Genomic DNA, 24397 nt, shown 5'->3' on the forward strand with positions numbered 1-24397 from the left:
GCTCCATTCTTAACACATCGTGCCATACCTATGAATATTGATATATTTCCAAAATGTTGGGGTTGTAGCTACAACCACCAAGGAATATTAAGTTCCAGCCATGCAAACAGCAGCACTGTTCAAATATTTATTACTGACATAACATCATAGGCCCGGGAACAGGGAGAAGGGGGGGGGGTGGTCAGCAGAGGCAGCCGCCCCTCAAAATTTGGGGAAATTTAGTATTGGCCCAATGGCGTTGCATGGAAACAAAATGAGTTGAAAATCACATTTGCCTACAAACGTAAGTTACACAGGAAATGTCGAATTTCACTGCGGTTTTGATCAGTCACCAGTCAACTATTCGCCGGACGCTGTATCTGTTAGTCACGTCATCACTCCGCCACCTAGCATGACCCGGTTAAATTTATTTTACCAAACGATGGACAATGATGCCCCAACATGTGTGAGAAGTTTCATTATGATCCTTGGACTGTGGATCCTTTGATCCTTAAGACTGTGGGTACCAGCGTAAGAAAACCTCTAGACTTTGGCACACACCCCGGAAGAACCGGTCGGAGGCTGTACCTCTTTGGCATCAATAACTCATTGACCTGACATTTAGCGTCCGTCTAGGATAAAACTTGGAAGGGTCGATACGACCCACCTGCCTGTGCGAGGGTTAATTCACCATACTTGACCCGTTTTCGAAATGTATTCCGCTAGCCGCTTGTGGTCAGTAGTGGGAAACGTCCCCCCCCCCCACACACACATGCAATTATAAACACCGACAGTACAGGGTGGATCAAGACTCGTAATACGTCACAAATCCATACACCCCTTAAGACCCTTAATTACAGTTAAATAGCTGAATAGCTGAATCAAGACCAGAGTGAAACATTAGGACATGATGTGAATATCACATTTCAGGAAGTGTTATATGTTATGTAATGCTAAAGATCAATCAAATATACAGAATAAACAACGCAACATATAAATCATTAATAAAGTTTTTTCCTGAAATGCGCTTAAATCGTCATTTTTTCCTTCATGCGCTTAAACACGCAAGTTATTTGTCATTTTTCGGCGCACTGCCCCGACAAGGGACAAATTTCTGGGACTTAAAAGCGCACATAGGCAAAAGTGCGCCAGAACTGAACCAGCCCAAAATATAAAACTTATTTTTTAGGAAAAGTATGACGAAGTTCTTATTTATTGAAGTGTTTTATGATGTTTTAAGATGAGACGAGTAATATCCAAACACTCGTTCTTCAATTTAACCGTTTTTTTGTTAAAACACTTTTCACAAATTCAGCTTAAAAATCGAGTGGGGCTGCATGAGTTTAACATTGTCCATACAGCCAGATGGGGTGCAATTTTCCTGAAGTGCTAATAGCTGCTAGCCGAGACCAAAATCTTGATCCGCGCATAAAACACTGGTAAATATGATGAAAAGCATCATATTGTGTACAGTAACGGGTAATTTATTAGCTATATATTAAGGAAATTCATATTTTAAAAATGTCCACTAGTATTGAGGGAAATTGCTGATTTTCCACTCACGGCGCATTTTGGTCAGTATAAGCGCACTTAAAAACATAAGCGAATTTCGACGCTGTGTTTGCTCAAATTTAATGCATTTAAGTCATATTATTACTTTGCCATGTTCCTGAGCATAATACATGCATATTTCATTGAGTGGCATCGAGCGTTTGAAGATTATGCGGCATTTTACTTTCTTTCCAGTCCAGGCGCATTTTCCTGTGCAAAAACGCAGGAAAAGCGCAGTCCAATCTAAGCGCACCGTGTACATCGGCGGCGCACTCGTTTCCTCGTAAAGCGCAATCCGATTCCCTTCTGTGAGAGCCGCAAAGGCAAAACGAGAGTGAATGAGGAAAACTGAGTGCTGAACTGACCCAACGAGATTGTCTTGAATGACGTAAGAACATCCACCATGCCTGCCAAACCTGAAAACCGTGGTCAAGGCCTAAAACTCCGCCGGGGCTATTGCATGCTTATACGTATGTTGGGCAGTGTGGCTCTCCCGTGATATTCGGCAGGTAATCAAGCTTCTTGCACCGTTGGAGCTGCCAGGCAACAGACATGGTATGTCTGCCCACCTCCTGACACGAGAATCAAATGCAGCGCGGCCCGGCTGTCTTGGGCCGACAAATCCCCTCTTCAGTCGGGCAGACGGGTGCCTTTTGCCGATGCCGGGATAAGTTGTTGACTCCCGCTGTCGATTCGTAGCTCAATTGAAGCCACCGGTCTCCGCTCCGCCTGTGCCGCGACTCAATTGGATGATTACCGTCTCTGAGATCCCGAGGGCCTGACGACGGCAACGTCTCTCCGCGTCTTCCATAGATGTTGTGTGCCGACCGAATTGCTCCTCTGAGTCCGGGGTACGGGCGCGCTGCGTGACTGTAACAGGCGGTGAAAGCAGTGCTTACCAACCGTCTTGCAATTGGCCGTTATAGGAGTGAATCAACGTCCAAATGCATTTCTTTTGATGTTTTGGGTAAAAAAATAAAATTTCGACTAGCTGCGATTTTCAAACCAATGTCTAAGATTTTCGAAATTTTGAAATTCCTGGAAAGTACACGTATAACTTAGGTACCGAGCTTAGACTTCTCATATTATGAACTGATAGGTTTGGTGTGAATAAGAATAAAACGTCACAGTCATGCTGAAAATCCCACCTCGACGTATCATCACCAATGCGTCACGGATGCTTGAAGTAATGACGTCATCTCACGTGACTCCAGAGGCCACGAGAAATGTCGGAATCCCCACATAGCACGTGCACTGGCGAGCCGCCCCTTCTACATATACAATCGTGACCTGCTCTTGCCACAAAGCTGCTCTCGTGCCAACTATCAGTAACACCGCGCTTATGTAAGCAAGGTTAGTAATCTCATTTGGATGAAAATGTTATTTGAAGAGCGAGGTGAATCACGTATGGCTGGTTTCTTACGTTTATATGTCAAATGAAGAATTCCGCACCTTTTCCTTTTACTTACGCTACAAGACGAGCAGCAAGTCCCAAAAGCAATGTAAAGGGTGTCATCTCCTCATTCTTGCGTAGTGAGGAGATGAAAAATACAAAGCTTGCCAGCACCCCCCTGACCTTGACCTCTGTGAGCCCCCTCGCTGACAGGGGCGCTGTCTCACTGGTGTTCAAACTATGCAGTGCAGTGGGCGCCGCTGGGTGCCACTGTGCAGTGCAGTGGACGCCGCTGGGTGCCACTGTGCAGTGCAGTGGGTGCCGCTGGGTGCCACTGTGCAGTGGGCACATCCGTCCCTCCGTCCATGAGCATTGAGCATCCATCACTGTCGGAGAGACCGACTGCCGTGAAGACAGCACCTGCCCTGACGAGCATCCGGCTGACAGGGTCCTGTCACTCCGAGCTACTGGCGTCACTGCTCTGAGGGCCGAGTGAGAGCCACTGCTTTGAGAGCCTGTGACGTCACGCTGTTTCCAGGCGGGAAAGTGGTCACGAACAGGTGGAATGTGATGCAAGATCGGGCAATTTGTGGACAAATGAGCTCAGACTGCTCACTACTCAGATCAAGCTGTGTCACTCGCTGCTCCCAGCCCGTTGGCAATGTGAAGCAATGTGAATGCAATGACATACATAATTTTAGGAGGCACAGTTGCGACTGTTGCTGCTTTATTTTTACGTACCTATGTGTTTAAATTACTAATTAGCTATACCTATTCGTATGTTCCATCCAATTTCCTTTTTTTGTCCTCTAATCTTTTCCTCATCTCCTCGACCTATATCCCGTTCTTTCATTTTAGCACATCCTTATCCGCAACCGCCTGCGCTCTGTTTTACTTCTTCGCATTCTGTGTTTTATTTGCCCTCCATCTATTTACAAAGCATTTGTGCAGTGACAGTTGGTTTTTCTGAGGATTAGCGTCTCTTTTTATCCGATTAACCTGCTCCGTTGCGCTTATTTAGTCGTTGTTTATTCAGCGTTTCTTGCAAACTCGTGTAGCAAAGGACCCGACCCGCCTGAGAAATTACCTGCGCCGTTTTTATCCGACAGCGAAAAAGACGTCTAAAAGGCAGCGGCAGGCGTGCCGAGCATATTTGCCCGCCCCTAATGAGCTGATTACGCTGGTCCGGGCGCCGAGAGCCGATAGGAGGGCAGCGCGAGCGATCCCCGAGAGCCGCACCCAGGAGAGCACGGGCGGGTCGCGCAAACAGAATTACACTGGAGTCTGCACAGGCGGCCGCTGCGACGGGTGACAGACCCTGGTGCAGGGGCGGCCAATTCTAATTTGTAGCGACGCGGCGGCACGGTCCCAGTTGGCAGAGGTCACGCCGAGGTGCTGAGTGGTGACTAGACCGGACCAGCGTGCAGCGTGTAGCACAGTTCAGATAAGCCAGTCCCTGCATCCCACAGAAGACGCGCGCAGAGCCTCAAATAACTCGCATCCAGTTGAAATGGATGCTCTTTTTCACAACGCGTGGCCTTGCTGCCCGTTTAGTGGAAAGCATAACTTTTTCTATCCGTCCGTCGAGACGGCGCGACACACAACAAGAGCTGCCGGCTGCAGCTGGTTGCAGCTAGCTGTTGGTTGCGACACACAACAAGAGCTGTCGGCTGCAGCTGGTGGAAGCTAGCTGTTGGTGGCTGCAGCTGGTGGCAGCTGCTGGCAGACGGGCAGCTGTTGGTGGCTGCAGCTGGCGGCAGCTGCTGGCAGACGGGCTCTGTGCGACGGCCGCAGATTCACAGCTGTTTACACCGTAAACATTATAGTGCTGGCACTGGGCCGCTGCAGGCCATAAACACATGATGAAAGTCAGCATCGCCTGGGATCGGCCCCCGGGAAAAACAAACAGCCGCGAAATGTCTGAAAATTCGGCGCAGCGGCGTGCTGTCGCCGGTGTCACAGCGTCTGAGTGCCACGACCACCCACAACGATCGCCCTGTGGGTGAGGCGTCCTTGTCCTGCATATGATGTATAGAGAAATTATAGAGTTTAATGAGAAGTAAATTATGCAACTTTGATGGAATTCGGATAAACATGCTAATCAGAGCAAATTATTTGACGTGACCCGTAGGTAAGCCTGATCGGATAAATCTCAAAATAATTTGTGACATTCAAAAAGCGCAGAATGCGTTCTTTTTCGCTTCCGAAAGAGACGTTCCAATGACCTGACAAACATTCAGAATCGTCCGTTGATCCTCGGAAGCGAGGGAATAAGGCGAGAGCGGAGGATGGAAAGGCAGAGGCGGGGGCGAGGGCTAAGGAGGTAACTGGCGACCACCACCTCCGATTTCCGATCACACGCGGCACGTGCCTCCCATGTTGATAGCCCTCCCTCCGCGCGGCCTCCTCTGTCCCTCCTCGGCCCCCTCCTCTCGTGGGAGAGGCTCCGGACGGGGAGTTACTGGCTCCTACAGACATGCCGGCTCGCCACTGACCCCTCCCGACGATGACCTCTGTGACCTTAGCGAACCGAACCACTCCCCAGGGACTACCTGCAGGCGGCGCCTCGCCCTGGCCAGCCCAGTATTCACCGCATGGTGAGGTGCGAGCGGTACGAAGCAGCGTCGCGGGCCTTATCGCTGACTCTGACAGAGTGACATACCGGCGCCTTTGGCGGTGGACCCTGCGGCCCGAGTGAGGTCACGGTGCGGTGAACGATACCTCTGTGTACGGCAGCCGTCACTCGTCCCCACCAATCTCCCCGACAGGGACAAGGCGCCGTCCGCCGTGCGACTCCCGCCCGACACCAGGACAAGGCACCGGCGGCGGTTCGATTCTGGTCAGGGACGCATTTCACTCGTCAGTGGGACAGACACCGTGGGACGGGGCACGGAATCCGTGACCCCCCCCGTGCCTGGGTGCAACTCGTCTCTCTGTGCTGTTTTTCGGACGGCGTGTCTGCCGGCTGACGTAAGGATGCCACATGCCTATCTGAGACCGTAAATAGACCTCCGAGACACGGCCCTTTCGGTGCATGTCAGCCAGAGACCAGGGACGACCACGACGTCTCTGACGCTGACGGTGACGGTGGGGGTGAACTTATAGGGGTACAGAGCAACATAGCAACAATGCAGATCACGGGATGCGACAACACATGCGACGGTTGTCTCCAGGTACTTAAATACAGCCCCCCACTCCCTTCCCGCGTCAGACTGCACTACACACCCATTCTCTAGTGCCCACACGAGTACACGGGTTCTTATCACATGCATGCGCATGAGGAATAGGTACAGTCCACAGCATAAGTAATGTGCGGTTTCAGTCCTGGGTATGTTCTGCTTCTGAAGCTTAGGAATGATTAGCCAGACCACAATGAAACTTTGAATGTAGCTAACCTGTATCGTTACCCTTGCAGCTGCAACTTTATCTATTGACGTCTTCTTTTCGATCACTCCGCATTAAAAAATCGCCAGTCAAAGCCATCTGTTGAGATTGGTAAAAACGCACATTACTTTAGCGGTGGGCTGTACGTATGTACATACATCAGCTCTATCGTTCTGCTCATAACTCCGAAGCAGTGTCAGCAGGGGGAGGAGCAGATGTACCCCAACTTGTCCTGACGCCCCCTCGATCTGAGAGAGACCACGCGCCGCATCATTATCGGAGACGTAGGCTGCTGTAATAACCGGAACCGGTGTATATTTTATCGTGTGTCAAATGTTTCTCCGTCGTCTGACAAATGAATGTTGTGCTAACGACCAGTGAGGAGATGGTCTCCTCCGATGGGGCTTCCTATCCCGGGGTCGGTATTGGCCGAGACATGATGTCGCAGGGTGGAGACGGGACGATCGTACGCAAAATACGCTTATGTGGAGACGGGACGATCGTACGCAAAATACGCTTATGTGGAGACGGGACGATCGTACGCAAAATACGCTTATGTGGAGACGGGACGATCGTACGCAAAATACGCTTATGTGGAGACGGGACGATCGTACGCAAAATACGCTTATGTGGAGACGGGACGATCGTACGCAAAATACGCTTATGTGGAGACGGGACGATCATACGCAAAATACGCTTATGTGGAGACGGGACGATCATGCGCAAAATGCGCTTATGATAGCATGTTCACGTTAGGGAGTTGACGCACCATAGCCGCTGATGGCTGAAGAAGGAATTTCATTCTGATCTTAAATGGAAATCCTAACTACATGGAAATAAACTGTTTGATTGGGCAATTACTTATCGTGTATCATCTAAAGCATATTTTGGATAAATAGTTGTTAAAGCTCGCATGAATCTAGTTAAAACATTTGAACTTTGAGCTATAAGTTATGCCAATCTGTCAACACGAGCGTAACATGTGTCTCTGAGCGCCCGCTACTCTGTTGTGCGAATTTGCACGGCGTTATGGCTTGTGATTGCGGTTTTCTGTGGTTCAAAGAGCGGCGTTCTTGGCTCCATGGCAGAGGCAGATACCGTGGCTGAGCGTATCACGGTATGCAACGCCGCTTTGTCTCGGTTGGACCGCCCTGTCTGCCGCCCCTGTCTCTTGTTGCATTGTTTGTCATTCCCTCTTCGTTGATTTCTCCTACCTCCTTGACATCAACTAGGTCTTATGTAAATGTTAAAACGCCTTCGTTTGCCGTAGTCTATAATGACTTATGTTTCTCCTGAAATGATCTAGAAAAGGCCTTAACAGCCGTTTTCACGACGGGCTATCCGGCGAGTGCACCTGATTGAACCTGATTTGACCAAATCTGCACCTAATTTATTTTACAGCAAATATCTTTATTTTATGAATTTATTTCAGTGCTCGATGATACTCTCTGATAATATGACAAAGCAGGCATATAAGCAAATAGTGCAACCCTAGCTGATAGCTACTAAGAGACACACTGAACCTGATTTGACCAAATCTGCACCTGTCTGCACCAGATGTGCACCAAATGTGTACCAGATGGCCGTCGTGAAAACGGCTAATATGTAAGCTCCAGCAGGTACTCCACTTCCGCTTGCATGTTTCACTTATTCTTTATAAAATAAATAATGCCATTTATTTCACACCATCATTGGTGCATTCTTTTATTCTTTGAGCACTCACCCTTTCAGTATAGTGCATACCCTCTTCTCTCCAGCTTCTCTTCTCCCTCCCTCTCTCTCTCTCTCTCTCTCTCTCTCTCTCTCTCTCTCCCTCTCTCTCTCTCTCTCTCTCTCTCTCTCTCTCTCTCTCTCTCTCTCTCTCTCTCTCTCCTGTCTCGGCCGCCGCCGTTTCGCCGTGGACCGACAAAGGCTGCTCGGGGCCGATATTGGGCCGCCGGAAAAGGCTGAGCCCCCGGCGTCATGAGCCGGCAGCTGACAGGAATTCAGATCGGTCACCGTCTTCGCCAGCTCCGCGGCTGGGTGTACGATAGACCGGCGGGCAGCAGAGAAAAGTTGGGAGAGGATAGTGGTGCGCAATGGAGAAAAGTGAGGCCCGTGAAAGAAGATCGAGCAAAGTTTAATTGAAGCAAGGAATATACGAGTATTCATGATCATCTACGACAAAAGGTAGAGCGAAAAAAATGGTTGATGAAAAGGCCAAAGCACATTTCCATGAGGTGGTCGGCAAGCTAAAAGTAAAAGGCAGATGGTAAAAGAAAGTTAACTTGGCAGAATTAGATAATACAAATGATTTTGTCCGTTGTGTTTATCTTTACATCTGAATAACCACGAAGAAGGAAGAATACTAAAATACTAAATACGAAAAGAGGAAATGAATACGACGCTGGCTATATGTAGGTCAGTTCTTTCGGTCAGAAGAGAGAGAGTGAAAGAGAGAGAGAGGGAGAGAGAGAGAGAGAGAGAGAGAGAGAGAGAGAGAGAGAGAGAGAGAGAGAGAGAGAGACAGACAGACAGACAGACAGACAGACAGACAGACACACAGAGAGAGAGAGAGAGACAGAGAGGCTGCTCTCTCCACAGCCACCCACCGGGAGAGGGGGACGGATCCATTTGTATTCAGGTGACAGCCCCGGCAGGCGAGGTAGATATGACTTATCGCTTCGCCTGGTAAATCGGTGTATGGGAGTATGTGGGCAGACAGCGACGTCTATTTACAATGTATTCACTACCCAATGACTTCATCCACAAATGTTCCCATGAAATAAATGGCCATTCACGAGTTGACAGCAAAATGATCGCACAAAACAGATCAATTTTGTCTTCCATTTTCAACCGCTTGAATGACGTGCTTCCCAATTCGTCCAGATATGACGCAAAAAATAGCTTATCCATAAAAAGAAAACCATAATTCAAGTGATTGATGGTGTTTCTGTTCCGAAATTTGAAATACATATCATCAATCTCGGTCGCCGAGATCGGTCGTTGAGAATCGACCATCGGAAAACACATCTCACTCAGGCGCGTCTGGCATGTGTGAGGGTCAAACAAGCAGGCTGTCCAGGAAGTACATACGGTGATGTCGGCTGGCAGGGGACAGGCTCTGATGGACTGCACTGACAGACAGGCAGCTGGAGACAGACCCTGGCTCGTGTCTGTTTGGACATGGGGGTCCGATGGGGGCAGAAGGAGCTGGTGTGGACGGGGTAGGAGATTGAACTGCAGAGGGGGTGGATGGAAAGATGAAAGGGTTTGATCTGGATGGACTGTCTGCATAAGGCGGTAGCTCCAAAGTTTTCGATGCAAAAACCACAAAAAGATGGGGAAGTGAAGCTGGACAGTGGACAGGGGACGTCAGTGGAAATGGTTTCCTGAAGATGTTGATGATTACATTATTTCTGTTAGGTATATGCCTTCCACATGGATTATTATAGCGCGAACTTGCGCTGAAGGTTATCTGGTATTTTTACCACAACCCCTGGCGCCTGAGCCCCTCGGCCTTCAGGTCACTGACCGAGTCTGCTTACAAAACCCACCCCTCCCTTCGCCCGGTGATGGCAGGGGTTCTGCGCGCCGACACCATCCGTCACGGATCACTCTTCGATTGAGGTCAATCGCATCAGCGCGGCCAACGCCGACAAGCGCGCGGTGCAATCCGGCGTCCGCCCCGCCCCATATTTATATCCACACAGCCCAGCTTATTGACATTGGCCAATTGATGAATGTGTCTCGCCAGGCACGGGTGCTGATTGACTGCCAGCAGAAAGGCCCGACCTGTTTCCTGATGGGCCTGCCGCGCCTGGCACCGCCGTCCGAACGTCCCTGCTGACCGAACGCAGCCGAGAAAACTGCGCGCACCAGACACGGCGAATTAAATTACCAAAATGGGATACCTTCAACCGGAGTGACAAGCATGAAACCAAATCGGAACAAGTCATTTTCGAGCGGCGTGTGCGATGTCGAAGATGTCACGTTCGTCGGTCAGTTCAGTCACCCCGATCTTGGCGGGAGGATGTGCCCAACTTCCGAGCGGGGAGGGTGGGGAGGTACTGGCTCCGCTGGAGGGACAGATTGTCCGGAAATTGCGTGGGACCTGGAGCGGTCCGGAGATAAGACGACCACTGTTTTATTGCGCCTCGGTCTGGGCTGTGTCCTAATGAGTGGCTGAGAGCTAAAATAAGGGCTGTCTCGAGTACTGTTGTGGATGAAGGGCTGAGTGGTATCAGGTTTCTGAGCGGTAGCAAGTAAAACTTACTGTGGATAGACAATACTTTCCTAAACCAGGTCAAAATTTATAGATGTTCGCGTCCTTCATTTCAGTGAAAGCATCCCTACCATACTTGCAGGCGATGCTCGTCAGCTACATATATGTTTCTCCATCCGCATTTATCCACCTTTCTTCTTTTTTCTTTGCATTCAATCGCTAGCCTCCCAAAAATCCACCTCTGCCTTCAACTTCCGTCAGCCCTCTCCTCCAACCCACTTTCCTCTGCCTCGCACCATGCCTTCTCCCTCTATCTACCCCTCTTCCCTCTCCCTCTCTCCCGCCACCTCTCTTTCCGCTCGTACCGGACCGGTGCGGCGATGGGTGAGCGGTGTCGGCGGAGGGCGGTGTGCGCGGCAGTGGAGTGCGGTGGGGTGCGGTGGGGCGGTGGTGGGGTGCGGTGGGGTGGTGGCGGGGTGCGGTGTCGGCACCAGATGATGGACCGCCGACCGCCGGTATCGATGACGACGGCCCTGTGATGAGATTGTGTCGGCAGCCGATCCTGCACGGTGGCTGTGCTGGAGACGAGGGAGGCGGCTCGGTGGGATGACTCTAATGGGATGACGAGCCCTCTGTACCGGTGTACTAGATCGCATCAGAGTTGCGAGTGATGGAGCGAACCGAACTGAGAGATCACTTAGCAGATAGGTGTGTGGGCTTCTTGGGTTAGCTCATCAATCTCGGTTTTCGGGATTGATTTCTTTTTTTGCAGCGTGTTCGTGCAGCTTGTAAGCAGAAATGTGATAAGAGATGTCCTGATGCATTGAGGACTTGGCTAGACTATGTACTATGTACGTAAATTGCATGTGCAAACGTGTCGTTCTCGTAGATATCAGAGCATGTGAAAGGAAACTGGTGGTAGAATAAATCATGAGGACATAAGTGCTTTTTCATTTAATTCAATTCTGAGATGCTATGCAATCGCGTTCTCATGGGAATCACACTTGTGTGCAATCGAATGCATACAATCGGATGTGTGCAATGGAATGTACAATTGAACATAGCTATCGCCACGTCCACTTGTCATTCCTGTTCCCTATTCTGCTCCTATTGTTACATAACATCCCACTTTCCTTCTTTTAGAAACCTCCTTGCCTCGCCTCCCTTTGGAGATCACCAAATTTATCCACGCCCCAATCACGAAAACCATACACTGACAGCGCACACTGGGGCCATGCATCTCGTCGTACGGCCCCGCTGGGCCCCGTCCACAAATATTACGTGTCTACAACCGGCCTGTTTAGCGTAGAAACTGCCGAGCGAGGTGAGCGAGGGCGTGAATTTCAGCACGGCGAACAGTTTGTGCATGGTTTACGGCCGGTAATCACACAGACGGGCGAGATAACAGGAGCCAGACAAGATGGATGCCAAAGTGAGCACTTACCTTCTACTGCCGGAGGCGATACGGAGCTAATGTCGACCTGAGGCCACCTCCGCGGTGCTCCAGCTGCGCCGTGCCCGTCGCAACAGCGCCACAAACGTCACTGCCGCACCGAATTCGCCGTCTGTGGGATAACAAACGCAGTTTGGTTAGAAGGGGGTGTGCTGCTCCGAGGGAGGGGAGAGGGGGCACGCTGGGTCAAAAGAGTTGCAGCGGTGGCGCAGCCGGCGGCGGCGGCGGCGGCGCGACGCAGGGTTTGTTGACAGTGCGCCGCCGGGACACGGTCACACGTCACAGACCACTTAGCGGCCGAGGTCACCGTGATTGGGCCCTGTCTGCCGGGCGGCGGCGGCGACAGAGGTCAGATTCGTCTGAGGGGCCACACCCACCTCAGCAGCTGCTTTAAACGGGACCTGTTTACTGGATCTCAGACATGCTGAGCATCAGCAGACTGACGTCCTCTGACGTCCACTGACGTCAGGCCGGCTGACGGAGACAGGCAGGTTCAGCTGATGTGTTTCGAATGGAACGGATGGGCCTGAAGACCTCGCTGCTTTGTCAACGGACGCCGAGCTAAAAGCGCCATTATCCGCATAGAGAAAGCCGGATTTATGGTGTATTTACAGGCGATATGATACTCGATTTCTATTCATATCAACCCATTAGTGCAGGGATACGTTGAGAGTGGGCCTGCGTTCCTAGTCTATTTATGCACTGTCTGTAGCTGAATAGCTCGTGTTTGTTTACAGCAATTACCTAAAATCAGAGCGTAATCGTACTGAAATGTTCTATTCCGGCTGCCTAAGATACAATAATCAGTAAATAAATGATACGCCTATCATTGAGATAATGACTTCTAGGCATGTTCCTAGCTCGTAGATCGCTTATTGTTCGAATAATAAGCGTTGTCTTATTTCGTGCGGCTTCAAGACATCAACACTATGTAGAGGAGTCGTCAAATGAAATTGCTATTTTCATAAACGGATACGTCTCTGGAGGTTGAGCTCCCCTCACTGAATGGGTGCGTATGAGGAATAGGTGTTATTGTTTTCTATCAACATATTTGTGGGAAAACAGTTCGCTGCTTTTGAACACGTCAATTGCTGGAGTGAACGTTTTCTGAGTGATAAATGAAATGCCAAATTAGTTTATGTTCTCCAACAATTCAACTGAAAATATACTGCGAACTTCATGGGTTCAGACTAGAATTGACTTGACGGGGCCATAGCAACTTAGGATTTTTAGTGACAGTGGCGGATGAGCTAATGTTTCTGTGACTTGATGTGACAAGACGTGATATGATGTGTGTCTGCGTGTGTGTTTTGCCTCTCACGTCTGATGGCGCAGGCTGCCCCAGGGACTGATGGTCTCCCTATATGATGGATGGAGGACAGGCGTTGGCCGTTTTCTTTAGCGGGGTTCTGTTTGCTCGGAGGACCCCTCCATCTTCGGAGAGACGACACCAGCCCGAGTGGTGAGTGAAATAACCAGCGGCTGTGTGGGGCTCCGGTTCAGGGGAAAGGGTGAACATCTTGGGTCGCAGCGCAAGAATTAATCCAAGCCTATTAAAAAAAAAAACAGCGAGTCTGGGTAAACGCTGCGTTTCAGCAACTAATATTTAGCAACTAAAAATTAGCTGTAATTTACCAATGCAATGTAATAGACTTAAGGTTCTTTAGGAGCGTTTTCGTACTCTCCGCTTTTCTGTACGCTAGGGCGACTCACTGTCCAAATATGGGTGACCGAGGACACCGGGTAAACACGCTCCGATCAAAGGATCCGCCGCTGTCGGGTCCCGCCCGACGCCCGTCCCCGGAGGGCATCTCTCTCTGTGCGCGTGACGTCATCGGCCGGGTGACAGGGGCGGCGGAAGCCAAAGGGCTGATGTCACCCGCCGCGCCGTGGCGATACGGTGGGTCACGAGGGTGGCACCAGGAATGCTGAAAAAATGCCGTGTTCAGCGGGTGTGGCTATCGTGCGGCGCGCGGGCGCGGGTCGCGGCTGATGCAGCCGTGTTTGTCTATTGCATGAGATGGAATGGGGGGGGGGGGGCGGCAAAGGGGCCGCGGGCATTGCGTAACGGCGGCGACAGGGGAGTGCCGTTGGTGCGGGGATTTCACATGACGTGGTGCGCCATAAACGTCACCGCCTTTGTCCGTAGGTATGTGTTTACAGGGGTGTTTGCTAAAATGAGCTTATACTTAATCGTACCTATATGGATAACATTATGATCCACGAAATGAATGTTTTGCTCTCAAGTGAAAATTAATTTTGTGTCGAGCAATTTTTACATCCCACATGTGAAACAAATAGCATAATGTGAAACTATTTAAGGTGAAGCTTTTAGCAACGACTTTCGAGCCAGAAAAATAAAACTGGATATTTTCATCAGGCTAAGTTTCCTTTTTAATTTTTGCTGATTCATTATTTGGATTTGAACATTTAGCAGCGATTTATGTTCCTTAAGTGCGTGTTAATTGGTATGTAAGCACATTGGTCATGTGGCGACAGGCGGGTAGCCGCGTCCCCAATGGACCATTTAGCTTATATCACGGAACAGATACATGTATCGACATGTTGAGCGATGGTCTGTTTTACATCCAACTTGCTCGAAAAATGTCCAGGCACATGTCCAGATGTGACATAGAGCAGGTGTTATGCGCCCATGTGCAGCTCGGTGTCCTGCCCAGTGTCCCGCCCTGTGTTTTGTCCGGTGTTCTACACGTTGTCCTGCCCTGTGCCCTGAACTGATCGAGGATACTCCACAGTCCACTGGTTTGAACTTTTAAGTATCAAAATGGTTGAACTTTAGTTTCTGAACTACTGGGAAAAACGTTCAAGCCGCACGCATATAACAGGCAGATTCGGGGTGAACGCGGACAAGCACTTTGATCTCAAGTCCTAGTCAAGCATTGTTAACACTTTCTGCTGAGGGTTCTCCCAATGTTGTGACCGGTACTTCCTTCAGAGCTGGCCGCATTTGACGTTATATCTGTGGTGAAGAGCTCTCAACGCAGGCTGAGTACAGAAGAACTAACTGAGGCCGGGACTGCTACGAGGACTTGCCGGAAATTTATCAGCGCCCTCTTCTTGTAAAAACATTTGCTAAAATTGGGTTAGATATTTTTATCACACCACAGCATGATAGGAAATCAGCTTCGAAAACATCCGTTTCACACGAAACCACCTGCTTAATCGGAAAGGTGCCGATGTCTGGGCATTGCCAAATATATTTATACATCCCACGTGGAGTCAAATTATGGAGCGGCAGCATCAAAATCGAATTCCCTTCAAACCTGGCTGCCGGGGGCTGAATCCAGTCTTCCAGGAACCTTTCTTCATTACCAACACCTTCGGATGTAGTTCACGGTTAATTGGCTACCTCGGTTCGTCTAATCTTGTCGATGGGCATCGGAGTTTCTAAGTCCGGTCTGCGCTGGTGATCATCCCAGGTACCTAGAGGTAATCGAACGGAAGCCACGGCCTCCTTTTCCTGGCGCTAGCTTCCCTGAACTCGTCTGCACCCTGCGGCTAGTTCCGGCCTTCTAACTACCCCCTGGTTTGCTCCTACGCCTGCTCCTGTGTACCTCAGGTCAACATTTGTCGAGAGCACATCACAGGGACCGGCTGTGCTCACAGAGAAGAGGGGGAGCCGCCACGGTTCCTTGTTTCCCAAACCAGCCATCGGAGATGTCGCCATTCCAGATGGAACTTTGACGAACGTGCAATAACGTCATGCTTCGGAAACGACTTCAGCTATCTGATGAAACCTAGATTAAGACACGCTCTTAGTAAAGAAGCAAATAATTGCAACTTTAGCCGCCGGTTTGGTATACGAGCATAGCATGCAAATTAAACTTATTTGTCTAATTTTACACGCACGCGTTGCAACCGCAAGCTATCCGATATAGCTCATGCTTATCTCGCTCATTGAGCATATGAATGTTGATAGAATGTCACGATTGTGCGACTAATGCATATTTATGCTGTAATTGCAACCATGGATGAAGCAATTCAACAAAGATCTGGGTCATTTTCTAGAAGCGCTGCTCGGCGCCTGGTTTGTTCCAAGCGAAGGCGGTTGTTTGAAATTCAATATGGTCACCAAAGACGTTAAACTAAAACGCCTGACGTCATGACACTCAAGTGCCCCTTGAACCATACTTGTTTCATTAGAAGACGCTTCATGAGCTTCCCGAAGCGGTGCGACTGAGACGCTATTTCGAAATGATACACTACATTACCGGAAAGCTCTAATGCACGTGGAATGTGCTTTGTGTAGAGTATGCCTTGCGATAAAGCTATGTTTATACGAGTCAACTGTCGGAAGTGATGAAGACAGCTGTAAAAGATGAAGCACGCCTCCATACGCCGCCACTGGTGGCATGCAGATGTGTCTCTCCAAGGCCTGAATTGTCAGCAGTGAAATTTGGAAAGACATCCGAATCAATTTAGTAGGTATATTGGTCATGCACTGTAGGGTCTTGACACTTGATGATAAATTTCAACAGCGCATTTATTAGCTCTTTGCTTTATCGTAATTACTTGTTTATTGACTTTTATTCGTTTCTTCGATTTCATGCAGCCATATGTTTTCAGCATTCATGCAATTCACTTGCAATGTGATATCCAAGGATTCACCGCAAGTGACTTCGATTTGTTTCATCTGACTTGGTGACGAAATCCCGCCAATCCCTTATCAAATGGCCTCCGCTCAATTTTCACACCTTGGTGGAGCCATCAGGTACCACCTCTATAGCCGGTGTGACACCATCTGAGCGACAGAACCGCGATACGGCCTCATACCGGTCAGGCGGCAGCACCATCCATCTCTTTTTCGGCGGCGTTCATTTCCCCTTGGCTGACATCCGGGACCTGTGCTGGCGGCGAATGACCGCTATCTGACCGTTTCAGGTGCCCGGCGGTCGCCGATCAGGGCCGCAGAGGGGGGGGGGGGCGCCGTCTGCACGGGATCCACCGCCGATTTGTGGGTATTTCGGGGGTGCTGGAGCGCTCTGAGGACATTTTACGATCGTGTTGCCTGTGCCGCAGCGGTAGGCTGGACCCATGGTACCCGGTGGTCTGCTGGGAGACGAGAAGAGGAACGGAGGTGGTTGCTGGGGTGGTATGGGGTATTACAGCAGACCTCCTGGGTGGCTGGTGAAGCAGGCTGCACGGCACCGTTTGGTGTGAAGATCTGGGTGGTCTGGGGTTGTAGGTGCGGTGAACGGCAGCCGGCGGGGCTGCTTGGGGGCGTGTGGCGATGGCTGTGCTGCTGGTGGTGTGCGGTAGATATCGTCTGCTGCACTGCCGGTAGTTTCAAGTCTGGTTCACGAACCTGCAAGCCGGAGACAGGCCATGACCCGAATATATCCGGCACTGTGTGTGGGTGTGTGCAGAGCAGCCGCAGCCACCTCCGGCCGTGCATCTGGACCGCGTACGGGTGACGTGCTGCCGCAGCTCCTGGTGGCGCCTGGATCCGGCCCCAGCGGTTCGTTATTCCCCGATAGGAAACAGAACACCACGCGGCACTCCTCCCAAGCCACCAGAGAGGCGGCCGTGGGCGGAGTGTCCTCTCCAGACCACCGGCAGTGCCGCCCGTGATTGGAAACACCCGTGCACTGCCGATCAGCAATTGTGCTGCCGCTAATTGGCAGTGATTTATTGGAGCGAGACCAGCTTGGACGTGTTTGGAATGATGCATCAAAGACAGTTGTTTAAGTTCCTTGTCATAACAAAGCTGCTTTCTAGAAATGGCTGTCATGGGAGAAGGATTTGCATAATCTATGATCCTGTTAAGTGCAACAGTGAAAGAAAACATTTATTCGGACATTTCAGGCATGGATCTACCATGTTAGGTGTTGGTCTTTCACTTGTTCACCAGGGGATTTTGTGCTTTCAAAGCCAGATTAGATGTACTCATGGTCTCATAAGGAGGGTGTGGCGCTGTTTGGGCTACGTTTTGCTAGCGCATCGACGAAAACATCATGTCAATCAAGAAAAAACGCCAGCACGCCAGCTACTTCATTCAAAGCCGCTATTTGTGAGGTAATCATGCGCGTCTGATGCAGTGCTCGAGGCTTAGCTGGCCGGACCGGACTCAGAACCGGCCGCCTTCGGACAGCGTATATATGTCTACGTCCGAGCCGATCGCCCCTGTTCCGTTTCTGGACACGAATCTGAGGATGAAATACGGGGAGTGGCCGCTGCGGACATCCGTCATGTCGAAGGTCAGGAACGGTGAGCTCCGGAGGCGGTTCCACGCTCCAATGCGCCGACGAACAGCGCCGCAACTGACCCGTTCCGTTCTGCTGACATCACGGCGGCCAACTTTTTGACTTATTGGACGCGTCTCAAACAAGTGATGGCTGTTGAGTTTGTGAGATGGACATTTGTCTGGTTAGCGGTTGAAGAGCTGTTATCAACTACCGTCAAGATGGGATGTAAGTGCCTCCGTTGGTCTCAATGTTCATGAAATCATGAGGTGACTGGCTTTGTTCGTTGTTAATTCATATATTATGTGAATGTTGCGTTGTGAGCACTCGTAATAGGTGTTTGAATAAATGGCAGTAGGCATGCCATGTGTGATTAATAACAGTAAATAACATGGTGAATGATATATCTACTGTGTTACTTATTACACGATTATACCCACATCATAGCAAAAAACTGACGATTTTGATTTTCTTTCAAAATGCTCACCATACTCGTATGTAGATGCTTGTTCATTGCGCACTTACGAAAGAACTGAGTCGCTTGCGAGAGCTTAGTTGCCAACCGAGTTTTTGTGGCTCGGATGTTTTACCTCGTTTTGTTGACGTTCCAACAGCGAACGTTGAACTCACTAAGCCGAGTATAAGCACAGCCCTAGCGATCCCTGAAAACGCCCGGCCGTTCGACAGCCAGACCGATTGGGATAATAGCGGCAGGTTTTTCTCTCTAAGTGTCGGATTTGGTACGGATCAAGATCGTTCACATCAAAATGAACGACAGCTCTCTCATTTTAAGCATCCAGCCATGACATTTCTGACAGACAGAGAAGCATACACAATGAGCTCAATTTTTGGATATCACAGATTATTTGCTGAAAAAGTTGTCACCATGCGATACAATAGTTTAAATAAATTCCTTATACCGTATAAATGTCGTTGCATGAATCACGGCAAAAGACCGTCCAAGTTCAGCTTGCGACATTGAATCGCAACGAATGGTCCAATAGCCCAGTAAAATGCGCACAACTCACGGATCATCAGTGGCCATCACATAAATAAGCCAGTATTAGCCGGGGCCGCCGCAATTATATCCGGGTTTTGCTCGCTCCGCCGACGAATGGTCATTGCCTGTCAGCTGCCGAGGAGAGAGGAGGGGAGGGAGGAGAGGGTTCGATCGGTCCCACCGCTACCGATGGGGGTAAGTAGCGCCCGGCCATGACCACTGACCATCGTGACCACCGAGTACCACCACTGCCCCCCACCGCGGTCCCACCGCCGTCCAGTCGGCCCGCTCGTCTCTGGCCAATGTCACTCGCCAGAGTTAGTGCGGCAGATAGCTGTAAACCTCGCCGTAAAGCCGTCCAATCGGGACCTGGCACGCCGGCGACGACGTTGGTGGCACCGGGCGCAGTTCTCATGATCAGGCCGGTCAGTGAGACTGCGGTGCCCCCGGCTGACCGGCCCGGGTCGTTAGGCACAGAGTGGTCAGCGGTGAGGCTTCCGACCGGGGCGACACGGAGAGGTTCCAGGCCGCCACCGGCACTTCCGGGTCATGACACGCAGACAGCTGATGGTGTGGTGGGTGATGACCCGCGGCTGGTGCTGGGCAGGAAATGGAGGGGGCGGAGGGTGGATTGATCGGAATGAATCCGAGCTTCGGGCGGAGAGCACGGAGGCTGTTTGATACGGAAAGCTTCAGATACAAAACTATGAAACTGGTACAATTGACGGATGAGGGCAATTGATTACGATCGAAAATGAAATAAAAACATTGCACGGTTGCAGTACACAGTTTCGCTTCGAAGGTTTTGACTTTAAAAATGGTTACCAGCGCTCATTTGACACGACAAATACGCTGCCAACATCTTCGGCCTTTCCCTGGCCGCAGAGCTACCAGCGATGAGCGATGCTCATCAGTCACCACGGCCAATCGCGAATAACGACCCGTCTGTTCTGAGACGTTGGCGACAGCTCACATAGCCAGTGAGGTCAACAGGAAATCGGTCGCGAGGAGCTCGGCCAAACAGACGTTTGATCTCAGCGCCTTTTGATTCAAATTAATGAAGTCCACACAAAAACTCTCGCCTTGATTGAACTTTGACGAGATCATCGTTCAAAGTCTATAAATCAAGAGAGCTCTGAAGCTCATAAGCGAATCATAGTCTTCCTCAATGCTGGACTTGATAATAAGCCCGATAAACAAGTTTAACACCGATATAATACCTATTGTTAAAAAATAACGGAATGAATTATAATCTATCGAAAATAAACGCAACTTGTACAACCGTGGGCAAAAAATATTAAGCTGCGATAGTGAATGTCCTTAGTAACTTTAAGCTTAGCTAAATCATCAATTTTTTATGAGAAATAGCATTTAAGTAGCTATTTCGGAGTAAAAGACAGATATAATTGGATGGTTCCTACTCATTTCTCATTTCAATGGCACCACTGAATTGGCGACAATGGAGGAGCAATTTCGACTTGTTTGCGAGACTGGTGCGCGCACAATGCCATTTCCCAACCAGTATTTTCGGCAAACGCTGCTCAGTAAACCCTCGAGGACGATGAAAAAAGCATCAAACGTTTTACTGCGTCCGCCGACGCCCGAAATGACAGACGCCGACATAAAAAGTGGACACCTATCAGATGATGTGGTGGACAGCATAAACGCTGTATATGAGACAGGCCATCTGGCGCAGTCCCTGAGGGATACCAAATAATACTTCCTGATAACCCGGCGACCAAACCCAACGGAGCTGCTGGCCGTCAAGAATGCCCTTTATGTATCGTTTCTGGGTAAGTAAGCATGCCGAATGAAAGAACCGTAGAAAACGTAGAGGTAAGTTGGCGGCAAGTGCCCCGAAAACGCAGTGAGTTAGTTGGCAGTTTTGAAACATATTTGGAGCCCGTGAGTCCACTTTTTAACAGGGCATGACATTAAAAATAACGACATTAGAAGAAAATTTGCATAGCTTTACTCTTTCCCTGCAAGTAATTTTTCAACCCCATGTAGCACAGAGTGCGTTCAGTCTATTCGGCAGTGCCCGCTCTGCTCTGTAGCCCAGTGCGCCGGGTGGCAAGGCAGCCGCCTCCAGGGGCTGCTGCGCCGGGTGGCAGCCTCCAGTGGCTGCTGTGCCGATAATGGCGCACTGCCGGCGATCTGTCCCAATCTGACCGTGTTGGGCTGCCGAGCCGCCGCCGATAAATCGTCCTGCGCGCCGCCCTGCCACAGACGACAGACGAGGTTAGTGCGCGCCCGGCGACTCGCTCGGCCCGTCTCGCCTGACCAGCGGCGATTCGCTTCAATTGGAAACACCTTGAGCCGCCCGGAGCTGCGCCGGTCGCGCGGGGCAGCGGAGCGGCGGATATGGCCCGCTGGTCTCAGAGGACCGGGTCGCCGTCCGCTCCGAGCAGCCTGATCAGCCGCTATTTTCCCCCAGTTTGACCGACAACAAGAGTGGCCAATCAATTGGTGGCCGGCCACAGAAGCCGCGGAGTAAACAAGTTCGGTTCGGGCTCCACGCTCGGTCTCCCGCTCAGCGGAGCTGCAACAGCTGCTCCAAACGGGAGCCGACTCCACCGCCGCCGCCGGCGACCCGCCAGTCTCTCACAAAACACAGGGCACGGAGAAACCAGCGACTGGTAAATATCGCGTGTCCACCTCGGAGAAGTTTTGTATTCAACAGAGCAGCGACCGGCGCGGCGGTGGCGGCCGAGTCCTGGCTTTCTCTCTTGGAGAGACCTGGCGTCGGGTCGCCGTGTGAGAAATGGGCGACAACTCGAATCACGTCTTTCTTGAGGAGAGGCCACTCCCGGGAGTGCGCCAGCAGCTGAAAGGAAATGCACCAGACCAGAACACGGGGACAGAGGAGCATCCGCAGCGCGGAGCCGCACAAAGTCGTCCGAGCCCGCGCCGAATGACAGCTACACAGAGAGCGGTCGAGCGGGAAGGGGGGCGGTCGGTACAGTCGCCAGAGGTTAGACCAGAGTCTCTCTGTCCTCTCTGAGAGGCCTTGACAATGTCCTCCACAGGACGGCTGCGACACAGGGCTAATGAGCTGCTTTTCTCAGATCTCGGTGTATGTGGTCTGATTAGGCCAAGGCCACTGTCACACCCGCAGGGAGGTGTCGTGTACAAGCTACCGGTCTTCGCTCGTCGCCTTGCCGCCGGTCTGGCGGCCCCACAGAGCGGCGTTGTTGGCTAACCGGCACTCCTCTCTCTCAGCACCGCGAGTAAACTGTTTACCGCGGCGGCGTGGCTGAGGGCCGCCGGCTGCGGCTCGGTCCTCAGGAGCCGGCCGCTGACAGGTCGACCCCCGACGGGCAGCCGTCCGCTGACGGGTCGACCCCCGACGGGCAGCCGTCCGAGCCGGCCCGTCCTCCCCGATCAGCGCGGCGCGCCGGGACAACGCGGCTGACCCGCCCCTCTCGTCAGCGCTGACAGGCGACGCAAGGTCGGCGCCGCTGATCTGATCCTGTCAGCGACGGCGTCACAAACAGAATCAGCGGCGCGACAGCGGACTCGACCTCCGCGCGCCGCGCTCCGTGCGGAGCGTGTGGAGCTTTTTATCGCCGGCGCGCGCTGCAGCCTCCCCCGCTGGGCCGGCCGTGGTGCCGGTATGGGTCTGTTGTGGCGCGGGGCCGCGGTACGTTCGCTGACAGCCCCCTGTGGGTGGGCGGCAGGCAATCAGCCAGCCCGATCGACAAGTTTGCAGACGCCGAGTCTCGTTGTGACCAGCCGAGTCGGACGTCGCGTATAATTCACCATCAGGCATCAGTGCGCGATCTGCAGACAGACCATACCCGCCCGCTTAGTTGAATACTCAGATCGGTGATCAAATCGTTTTCCATTTTTTTCCGCGGCGTTAAACGGCGCAGGAAAATCGTGAATGTCGGTCACGCGGGCCGCGTGGTACGGCCGCGCAGCGGGCCCGTTCCCAGTTTGCACGCGAGCGTGTCTACCGGTTCATTATTTTGCGTCATAACACTATTTTACCTTGTTCTTGACACCTTGCCTCTGCTGTTTGCTGGTCGGCCCATATTCCGACCTCATTTGAGCGGACTGTGTATAGCGTGTCATTATCTAGCGTTCGACACAAAAGGCGCTTGGGGCCCAGCGACGCTGCGACCGACCTAGCGGATGTGTTACCCGCAAGATAACGGTCCTCTGGTGTAGCCTACCATGAGCTGTGGTGTCCGGTCGCAATGCTAGCCATGTGAACAATGAACAAGCCAGTCCGAGGGAGCCCCTTCCGCCCCACCCGATGGCTTCAGTGGGTATCCCGTGAGCCCACCATCCCACCATCCACGTGACCATGCAGCTAAATTCTAGCCCTTCTCCCATCGATACTCTAAAGAGCATCCAATATTATTGCAAATCCTTTCGATTCTACAACTCATATTGGTCCCTCCGTTCGGTACCTCTTCCTTCCGTGAGCCCTCTAGTATCCCGAGTCCACCTTCCGCTCCCTCCACTCTTCCTCCTCGCAGTTTCTGAGAGAGAAGGGGGCTATCCGGCGGCGTCGTCTATTGTGGCTGAACCTGTCCCCTGGGCGGGCGCCAGCTGCTCCCATCTGCCGCCACCTCAATGAGACGAGCCTGTGTGGGGCCACGCCGAGCTAATTAACTGTCCTCTGCATACACAACGACGCGCCAAGGCTCGGGACGACGGGACGACGGAGGCTCAGCTGAGAAAGCGACCCCGCTCAGCCGCGAGGGAAATGACATTGTTTACGCTAATTATGGAAAGGAGTGAAATTTTAAACTAAAGCTAATGCATTGTTGAGTGCTGCGAGATATGATCGGGATTGTTAGCATTCAGCACAGTTGCTGTTGCGGTTGCATGTGGTCGAATGGCCAATTACTAGCCATCGCTCACAAAATGACCAGGGCCCTGCCTTAGCTCGACAGTAGGGCTGACGAAAAGCGTTTGAAGTTTACTAATTTCGAGTACCTAATTCACACAGGCGTGAGCTTACCGCGTTTAACGAAGTGCTTTCCTTTCCTGTTCGTAGCCCATGTTAGTGACTGTGTTCCTCTAACCGGGAACAGTCTATGAACAGTCAGATAAATGAACCACCATTTATTAATGAAATAATGTTTCTGTTATAGCTTAAATCACGCAAAGCCTTCAAAAACTTTTCCAACTCTCATGTAAGTTCACACACCTGAGCACAAAGTTCCTCCCGCGGGGGACCAGGCTGTGTTCTTTGAATTCTAACACAGCCTGGTGT

At 51.2% G+C, this 24397-nt stretch overlaps 1 protein-coding gene across 2 annotated transcripts in view; it reads right to left on the minus strand.

Moving 5' to 3' along the window:
* The window catches only part of LOC122384317 (nephrin-like), a 154770-nt gene that overhangs the window by 86050 nt on the left and 44323 nt on the right, over nucleotides 1–24397 (minus strand). For both annotated transcript variants that reach the window (XM_043371613.1, XM_043371609.1), the window contains exon 2: nucleotides 11956–12076. The gene's annotated coding sequence lies outside the window, so the exon portion shown is untranslated. The remainder of the gene's footprint in view (nucleotides 1–11955; nucleotides 12077–24397) is intronic.

This window comes from Amphibalanus amphitrite, unplaced genomic scaffold (genome assembly GCF_019059575.1).
Source record: "Amphibalanus amphitrite isolate SeventyFive unplaced genomic scaffold, NRLGWU_Aamphi_draft 000186F_arrow, whole genome shotgun sequence".
NCBI lineage: Eukaryota > Metazoa > Arthropoda > Thecostraca > Balanomorpha > Balanidae > Amphibalanus > Amphibalanus amphitrite.